The sequence below is a fragment of the Macrobrachium nipponense genome, chromosome 28 (assembly GCF_015104395.2).
Source record: "Macrobrachium nipponense isolate FS-2020 chromosome 28, ASM1510439v2, whole genome shotgun sequence".
Classification (NCBI taxonomy): Eukaryota; Metazoa; Arthropoda; class Malacostraca; order Decapoda; family Palaemonidae; genus Macrobrachium; species Macrobrachium nipponense.
This window is the reverse complement of record NC_087217.1, coordinates 3296943-3306942: the sequence shown is the minus strand read 5'-3', so window position 1 is coordinate 3306942 and position 10000 is coordinate 3296943.

The following is a 10000-nucleotide window of genomic DNA, read 5'->3' as shown; positions in this document are numbered from 1 at the left end:
ATAATGAATGTGAGTTAAGTCTTCATATTTTTTTTTCTTAATATTTTCATCTGTTACTTATAAGGAATGAAAATTAAATATTCATAGCTGCATGTATTCTGACATTTAATTCCATTTTACAGCATCCTATTCTTTTTATCCTACTTTTTGACCTTTGACAAAATACATAGAATTCTGTCATTTTTACTTATAAGAAATTTCTCAACCATAATTTATGTATGAGATTCACATTATGTTTTTCTCGTCTTTAACACAGATCGTAATGTTTTTTTCCCGTATAGAACAAGTTTCTTTGATAGCCATAGTTACTTTGGTTGCGATGGTCATTTGTTTTCATCAACGTTATCCACTTCCGTTCATAGTAAATATGAATGAGTATGAGTGGACCACTCTCTCTCTCTCTCTCTCTCTCTCTCTCTCTCTCTCTCTCTCATTTTCCTCACATTTTAGTTGCAGAAAGAGAAATATGGAAGTCAGTGAACTTTATCGGGAATTTTATTGTGAAATGTGAGTATTGGTGTATCCACATAAAGTTGAAAGGCTTTTTGCTGCTGTAAATATGCAGATTTTATTTTTGAAGTCAGAACTAAAATTGTTCCCGAATGTCATCATCATGCATCACACCAAGGAGAGTGAATTGGTAGGGATGGAACAACCCGTTTCTCGTAAACATATATTTTTCTATATTTAGAACGACGGCATTCCACCGCTGGACGAGGATAGCAGAGGATGGTCAAAACTTACTTAATGGGACGAAGTTATCCTTCCCTCTGGGTTTTATGCTTTGGCAAAGTACCAAATTCATGGTAGAGAGCTAAGCCCTAGAGTTATTTATATGTATGAGGTAAATCGGTTTACTTGGTTTTCGTTCGTGTTTAGTAGAGTGCACAGTCTTATAGAAGTAATTTCTTTCTGTTGACGGCATTTGTTCTAAATTATCCAGTAAAATAATGTTTCGATAACGAGTAGTTCTAATCCACCAGTATTAGGATTTATTACAGAGATTGGAATCAAAAGAGGAATTCATCCCGGTCGTTGTGGTAAATCGGGAAAAGATTAGGCTGTACATTAAAACAATTGCTCTATAAATGGGTGTATTTTTCTTTTGATTAAAAGCTGATTTATACGTAATTTTCTATCGTTGTTCATATATTTTAGAATGATTTTACATTATATATATATATATATATATATATATATATATATATATATATATATATATATATATATATATATAGATAGATATATTATATCGATATACATATATATGGATATATATATATATATATATTATATATATAATATATATATATATATATTATATTATAACATATATATATAATATATATATATATATATATATATATATATATATATATATATATATATATATATATATGAATATATATATATGTATATATATATATATATATATATATATATATATATATATATATATATAATATATATATATATATATAATCCCACGTAAAGCCGTTTCCCCTGTCAAGGGGTAGCCCTATGAAAAGAAAGAACAGTAATCGCCGTCACATACTTTCATAACTGCTGAATTTTGGATGAACCCCCTGCTCATAATAATAAATGAGAAGTAATCAGTAAATCATGAGGTTCTGACTTTATAGTTGTGAAGAAAAACAGTATATTCTTTGTGAGTTGTGTGACGGAATGTAAGCTCATGTACATGTGACTGAGAGTAGTAATTAGTTATTGAATGAAGAATATGGCAATAAAATGGAAGGATTATTAAAGGAAAATAATTGGTCTGCGTTGAAATAAATGAACCTAGATTGAGCCAGTAGGTGGGTAGTCCCGTCAGTGTACCTAATGAGGTGCACTGTAGGCGTTAATAAAGGCTCTTTGTAACGTCCCTTCGGCCCCTAACTGCAACCCCTTCATTCCTTTTACTGTACCTACATTCATATTGACTTTCTTCCGCTTTGTTATCCACCCACTCCTAATACTTATTTCATAGTGCAACTGCGAGGTTTTCCTCCTGTTACACCTTTCAAACCTACCTACTCTCAATTTCCCAGCCAGCGTTTGGCCTCTGGCCTAAACTGTATAAAGCTCAATCAAACAGAGAAGATTAATGAGTAGAATGACGTCTGTGCTGTATGAGAGAGTATAATGTCAAGTTGTATACATGACTGACTAGAAGAAAAGGAAGGTCTAAAAGATGTAAGGATATTTTCGAACAGTTACATCTAACGCAAATTTTCTTGAGTTTAACTTAGTTCTAAAAAGGACAGATCAGGCAATGCAAGGGGAAATCAGATTTTGAAAATTGAATAGACTGAAATTTCATGGACGATTATTGAAATAACATATATATAGATACACTATACATACATATCATATATATATATATATATATATATATATATATATATATATATATATATAATATGTGTTATGTGTGTACATATAAAATCATTGTAGTTACATGTGACGCAACAGGCTTTAAGAAATTCCGCCACGCATTACTTTCCAGTATTTCGCCTTCAATCTCATAGTTCTTATCCAAATATATCTGTCTCCCAAGCCTTCTGGTACATAAAGGAGCGCTAATAATTAAAATTTGCTGCTAATGATCAACAGAACTACTTATATTTCCTCGAACTTACTTATCCATATCTCATTATTCTCTTTGTCATTGAATCAGTATTATTTGTCTTCCATGTTCATCCATAAAAATTCCTTTTATTCACCACATACCATTGTCAGGGCTGCCATTCCAACAAAATGATACGAAAAACTTCTGAGGATCAGGTGTAAACTGAAATCTGAAACAAAACGTAGGAAATAATATTGGGTTCTCTATTGATCGGGAATATGCCTTCGAGCCTACCTTATTAAAACTCATTTGAGACAAAAAAGAAAAAAGAAAGAACAAAATGAAAAAAAAAGTAGCTGCGGCATCATATCATATCAGGTTTTACCACCATAGCCTCCAGGTACTAAGTTTGTGGAATTATGAGCAACCAATAAATGCATGCGCATAAGCACACACGAAAACCTTACGCACAAATGTGCGCGCATACACATATATATGTGTGTATATATAATTTTACATATTTATATTTATTTTATGTATGTGTGTGTGTTTTAAAAGTATTCTCTACATTTTGCATTAAAATTCAGAGCTTCTTCTAGCCCTAGTATAGTATAGTTTGGAGTGCCAGCCCATCATAAAGTATGTGGTCAGCGGATGACATTTTTATGTATGTCTATAGAATACAAATACTAATAATGATTCATTGAGAGACAAATTAATAAGAGTTTGAGAGTAACTGAAGGGAAATATGTGCGAGGATACATATAAGTGTATTAATATATATATATATATATATATAATATATATCTATATATATATATATATTATAATATATATATATATATATATATATATATATATATATATATATATATATATAATATATAATACCAATTTTGTTTATATAATAATTTAAATTAATATATAAATATATAGGTTAATATATGTATGATATATATATAATATATATATATATATATATATATATATATATATAATATATAATACTTTATATATTTATATATATATATATATATATATATATATATATATATATATATATATATATGAATATATATATATATATATAATATATATATATATATATATATATATATATATATATATATATATATATATATATATATATATATGTATATTTGTTACAGACAGATAACGAAACCAGGCATTTCTCGAACTACCTGAAATTTCAGACAGCGAAATGTACTGCGCGGCTTTTGATCCCCCGAAGGGCCAGTACTAAATTAGGCGAAACAGTGACTCGCCTACGCTGTTTCGCCGTGTTTAGTACTAGAAGCCTTGCGGATCAAATGTCCCTTAGTGCGTTTCGCTCTCTGTGTGTAACACATACACACACACAACACACACACACAGAGATATATATATATATATATATATATATATATATATATATATATATATATATATGTGTGTATGTATATGTATGCATATATATATATATTATATATATATATATATGTGTGTGTGTGTGTGTGTGTGTGTGTGTGTGTGTGTGTGTGTAACTGTAAAAAGAAGAGTGGCCTCTTAAATTTTTCGGTCTGTTCACGCTTTTTTTTTTCTTTTTACTTTTGTAACTAAACGAAATATGGACTCTGAGCGAGATGTAATGAAGAGCTCCGACCCTCTAGTTTGAGAATCAAAGACTCCCGCGTTGGTTTTGAGTGTTTTAAGAGTTCCTCATTTTATCTTTTGTTGTCAGTTTTATTTATATCTGTAGTGCGTGTTACTGTGAAATCAAATTCATGGTAGTAATCATTTATTTCATCCTTGGAAGTCAATTTCTTTTTATTTCCATAGTGCGTGTAACTATGAAATCAGATTCATGGTAGTAATTATTCTTCATTTTATCTCTTGTAGTCGATTTCTATTTGTTTCCATAGTGCGAGTAACTATGATATCAGATTCATGGTAGTAATTATTCTTCATTTTATCTCTTGTAGTCGATTTCTATTTATTTGTATAGTGCATGTAACTATGATATCATATTCCCTGGTAGTAAATTATTCTCATTTTATCTCTTGGAGTCGATTCTATTATTTGTATAATGCATGTAACTATGAATATCAGATTTCAATTTGGTTTATTAATTTTCTTCTTTTGGTCCTCTTATAAGTCAATTTTTATTTATTTCTATTGTGCATATTACTATGAAATCAGATTCATTGTTGTAATTATTCTTGATTTTATCTCCTATAGTCAATTTTTATTTTTCTGTAGTGCATGTAACTATGATATCAGGTTCATTGTAGTAATTATCTTAGATTTTATCTTTTGTAGTTAGTTTTCTTCATTTCTGTAGTGCATGTAGCTATGATATCAGATTCATTGTCGTTTGTAGTAATCATTCGAGTAAGTTGATAACAAGTTGTAAAACACAATCCTATAAAAAGGTCATTTTTTTCTTGAATTACCTATTTCCATCTGTTTATTGTTGTTTTCCAGTGTTCTTTTCTTCCACCTTTTTAGAAGTAGAGATTAACTTTCATTGAGAATTTTTCGATGATTTCAATATATATATATATAATATATATATATATATATATTATATATATATATATATATATGTGTGTGTGTGTGTGTGTGTGTGTGTGTGTGTGTGTGTGAGTGAGTGTGTGTAGATACTGACATCTTCAATGCTTTATTGCTTCAGGCTGACCTCTCTCATCATTGGTAAGTGGGGTCTTCTTATACTGGTATGGTTATTTTGTCGTTGATTTCTGAATCAAAACTAATTGTATCCCTTCGGCTAGATGATGGAATGGCACTGATCTCTATAGATCGAATTTTTGAATTCCATACCCGTATAATGAAATTATATATCAGATAAACTTCTGTGTAGCTAATGGTGTATTTAGATAAAATATAGCTCCCATACGAAAGAGGCTTTCAAAGGCCTTCCTCTTAAATAAAAAAACTAGTAGAAAATATAAATTGAAGAGAGAGAGAGAGAGAGAGAGAGAGAGAGAGAGAGAGAGAGAGAGAGAGATAACCAGTCATTTCCAATTGTTTCTAAGAAGAGTGACAAAGGGCAGGACATCTATAGTTGTAAAATCTCGCCGGCGGAAGAAATGACCCCACGAAAAGGGACAGTAATGTGAATGAAATATTTCTCCCGAAGAGATATTCAAGCCCTTCTCAGCTCTCTCTGACCTTTTTTTTTTTTTTATTAATTGGCCCTTTCCGAATGTACTGTAGTTTTACTTATTTTTTTTCCTGTGAGGAGTTCATCCCTATATATATTTTCACGGTCCGGCGGAAACTTATTTAATGTATTTTGACCTTACATTAACGGAGGTCGTTTGAACCATATCCTTATTCTATATCTTTTCCGGACGTTGCCGCTTTCTCTTCTTTTCATGGGTCAAGTGAGCTTTCAGGAGGTATTTATATGATTTATTTTTATGAATGATATTTTGGTCTACTGTTTTACTCTGAAAATTTCAATGAAATATCCACATGAAGAAATTCGATACAAGGTTACTGATACGTTTTGTATACATCGACACACACTTATATATATATATATATAATATATATATATATATATATATATATATATATATATATATATGATATTATGATGTATGCAGTGTTTGCATTTTATAGTATGTGTGTGTGCTTTTTCAATACATTACTCGTTCTATCTTTATACTGGAAAATATAGAGCCACAAATAACCCAATAGTGTTGATTCGTTGTTCATTAAGGAAAGCTCACTGTCAAAGGGGATTATAATTTCAGCTACCTGCCTTTAGTATAAGTTATTCCCTAAGTGCCCTGAACCGCACATCATTAAAACTATATCATATTATATATATCATATATATATATATATATATATATATATATATATATATGATATAATATAATATATATATGTGTGTGTGTGTGTGTGTGTGTGTGAGCGTGCAACGTAAATTTTAATTAAAAATCTCTCTTTATCTATTTGATTTGGCGAGCTTCACAATATCCTTTATTTTACGTAATTGTGACATTGTTATTTTCATGTTACTGTTTAAAAGCAATAGCTCGGACGTTGCTTTACACAATATAAGCATTGCTGCAACCATGATCCTACCGACTTTCTCTTGAAAGTATTTGATCTGGTTTAGATGTCAGTCTTTCATGAAACTTCATACACATCTTGCTGTATCTTATAACATTTCCATGTAGTGTTTGATCCCAGTAGGTGACTGACCCTAATTTTGCCCTGAGATGTAAAATGCCGTCGAATCGGTTTACATGACGGGACATTCTCTGCAGAATGCGGTTTGCCATCAGTTCGCATCAAGATGGCCGATTGCTTTTTACAGATGGAAGTGTGAGTGTCCTTACATTCAATCCCAAAGTTCGGTTCTCCGGATTATCTGCATCAGCTTTGAATTTTGTCTCTCTCCTCTGTAATGAACTGAACCCTTGGAAGGCTGCCTCATTTTCTCTGCTCAAGACCCAAAACGGAAAGCCGTTTCCTAGAAAATGTCTCGGTGGCATACAAAAGAATGCGAATAACGGACAGGAATTCCCGAAAATTTCAAGGGAGTACTTTGCTTCGCTTGTATTTTTCCATGTTTATCTGAGTAGTCTCGAAGTAACCTGTTCGTATATTTTCTTGAGCAACGTTCAGTCAGTCGTTTACTCGTTTCTTTGTTTATCTCCCAATCTATGCTTGCGTCCGTAGAAAATCTTGCCAGCGGCTCCCTTCATTCTGTATTTTGCTCTCATATATTCTTCTCTTGGATAAGCGCTGTGTCTCCGTGATCGGTGTATCATAAAGATCCTCCAAGCCTTCGAATCCTTTCTCCTTTTCCCGTCCAAGTCTCGCCAAATCCTCCCGGTATCCTCCCTAAATTTCCTTCCATTTATCCTACTCTTGCCGTGAGCAGCCACTTTTTCTGCATTGATCACGCTTTATAAGGGCATCATATATCCTCTCTTTACAATGCTCCCTCAGTCGTGACCTCCTCGGCTTCTATTCTCATTTTTCGTCCCATCCTTTTTGATGATTTCGGCTCTTGTCATCTATTCCTTTTGATGCCTTTGCTTGCAGGTCATTTGTACAATAATTTCCAAGGAATTTGCTGGTTTTATTATACTACAGTAGTGTATTTGACGTATTATTTTTTACATAAGAATTAAATGTGATTGACTAGAAATAAACGTGGATATTGCCTTCAGTTCTTGAGGTTATCAATTGATGAGTTTCAGTTTTCTGTAAAAGAAAACTATTGACTGTCCGCCCGCCCTCGGATCTTCAAAACTACAGAGGCTAGAGGGCTGCAAATTGTTATGTTGAACATCCACCCTCCAATCATCCAATATACCAAATTGCAGCCTCTTACCCTCAGTCGTTTTTATTTATGATTTAAGGTTAAATTTAGCCATGATTATGCGTCTGGTACTGCTATAGGTGTCAAGAACACAGGCCATTACCAGGCTATGGCTGAAATTTTTATGGGCCGCGACAGAGTTTCGTGGGCCGTGGCTGAAAGTTTCATACAGCATTATACGCTGTACAAAAAACTCGATTGCGCCGAAGAAACTTCGGTGCATTTTTTACTTGGTTTGAACGCTACTTCTTCAAATGCATATCTTTAATGTTGCTCGAGAAAGTCAACATTAATACTCATCACTTTAAAACGACAAGTTCCATTTCGTTATTTTGTCCGCCTTAACTTTCGTGGAACGCTCGAAGTGTATTTGTCACTCCAAATAGAGAAAAATAAAATTCCATCAATTCAATTCTCCACCACTATCGTTTCCGGCGTGACTTTCACCTTTCTGCCTTTGCGGTTAGTTTATTGCCTTCCTGCGTTTCCCATCTGCCAGGAATTTCTCTCTCTCTCTCTCTCTCTCTCTCTCTCTCTCTCTCTCTCTCTCTGGGGAAGCATGCACATATTGGGCTTATTTAATTATTTATATTTTTGCTGTCATTTGTAAACGCCAATATATACGTTAGTTTATCTCTTTCTGTGTTCTCTTTGATTAGCTCCTTTCGAACGAGTTTCATTTTTACCTTTTCTTTCTATTTCTCTGGAGGATGAATCATAAAAGTCATTGCCTATGTCCTTCTCCGCGTGCAGAAACTCAACAACGAAATGAAGAAACAAAATGATACATTAAATGAATTTTAGAATATTCAAAATACCTTTTAAGTGAGGTGGTTTCTTTCATATATATATATATATATATATATATATATATATATATTATATATATATATATATACATATAAAATACAGTATATATATATATATATTATATATTATATATATGTGTGTGTGTGTGTGTGTGTGTGTGTGTGTGTGTGTTTACCGACATTTGCTGGTATGATTTATACGTGAAAAATTCCAGTTTATTCTGTGGTTATGGTTATTTATATGGTTGAAAATAGCTGAGCTCTGTTGTCCATACCTAACTGACCGTTTATGTTGTATTAATCTCTGGGGAAGTGATTTTCCTGTAAAGCCGATATACTATGGGTCATAGCCCAGGCATGGGATTTCGTATGCCCCTGTGTCTTTGGGGACTGGCTTTTGTTGGACGTTAATCACGGGTTTGGCTAGGGTATTTGGGTAGGTAAAGGCAAAAGGGTTTGATTTTCCAAGTCCGTGTCACCGTCTTAATCCTGTCTTGTTTTGAGGGGGTCGGCAGAAAATTACATTTGGTTTATGCATCGCTTTTATATGGTCAGGATACCTAAAGATGAAAGCTGTTTACGAATTTGTTCAAAATCCTTTTCCAAATAATCTGGGGAACAAATACATAACGCTCTTAAGAATAGATTGCTGGCTGCGCCTATCTTGATAAAAATGGCGTGGTAACTAAAGTATTGAATGTATGAAAGTAAGAATGTTGGTTTTCTGTATGGTAAATTTGTATTTTTTCGTGTCTCGAATTATTAAAACATCAAGAAAAGGAATTTTGTTTTCTGTTTCCCATTCAAGTTTAAATTTGATGCTGGACACTAATGTATTTAATTTAGAAAGGAATTCGTTGAAATTCCCCCACCTATTATCACACAGTGGTAGACTATCATCTACACATATCATCCACAGTATGTTTTGGGTTTTATTGCATTTATTTCTATTGTTTCAAAGAATTCTATGTATAGATTGGTTAATACACTACTTAAAGGGCTACCCATGCTACACCCGAATTTTTGTTTATCGAATGACTCCCCGAATGAAAATACGTTATGAGATACACATAATTCAATTAACTTTATTATTTTGTCAAGGACCAGTGGGAAATGATCTGAATAGGGGTGGAATTCTGTTGTAACAGAACATTTCTACCAGTCATATATATATATATTATATATATATATATATATATATATATATATATATATATATGTGTGTGTGTGTGTGGTGTGTGTATGTGT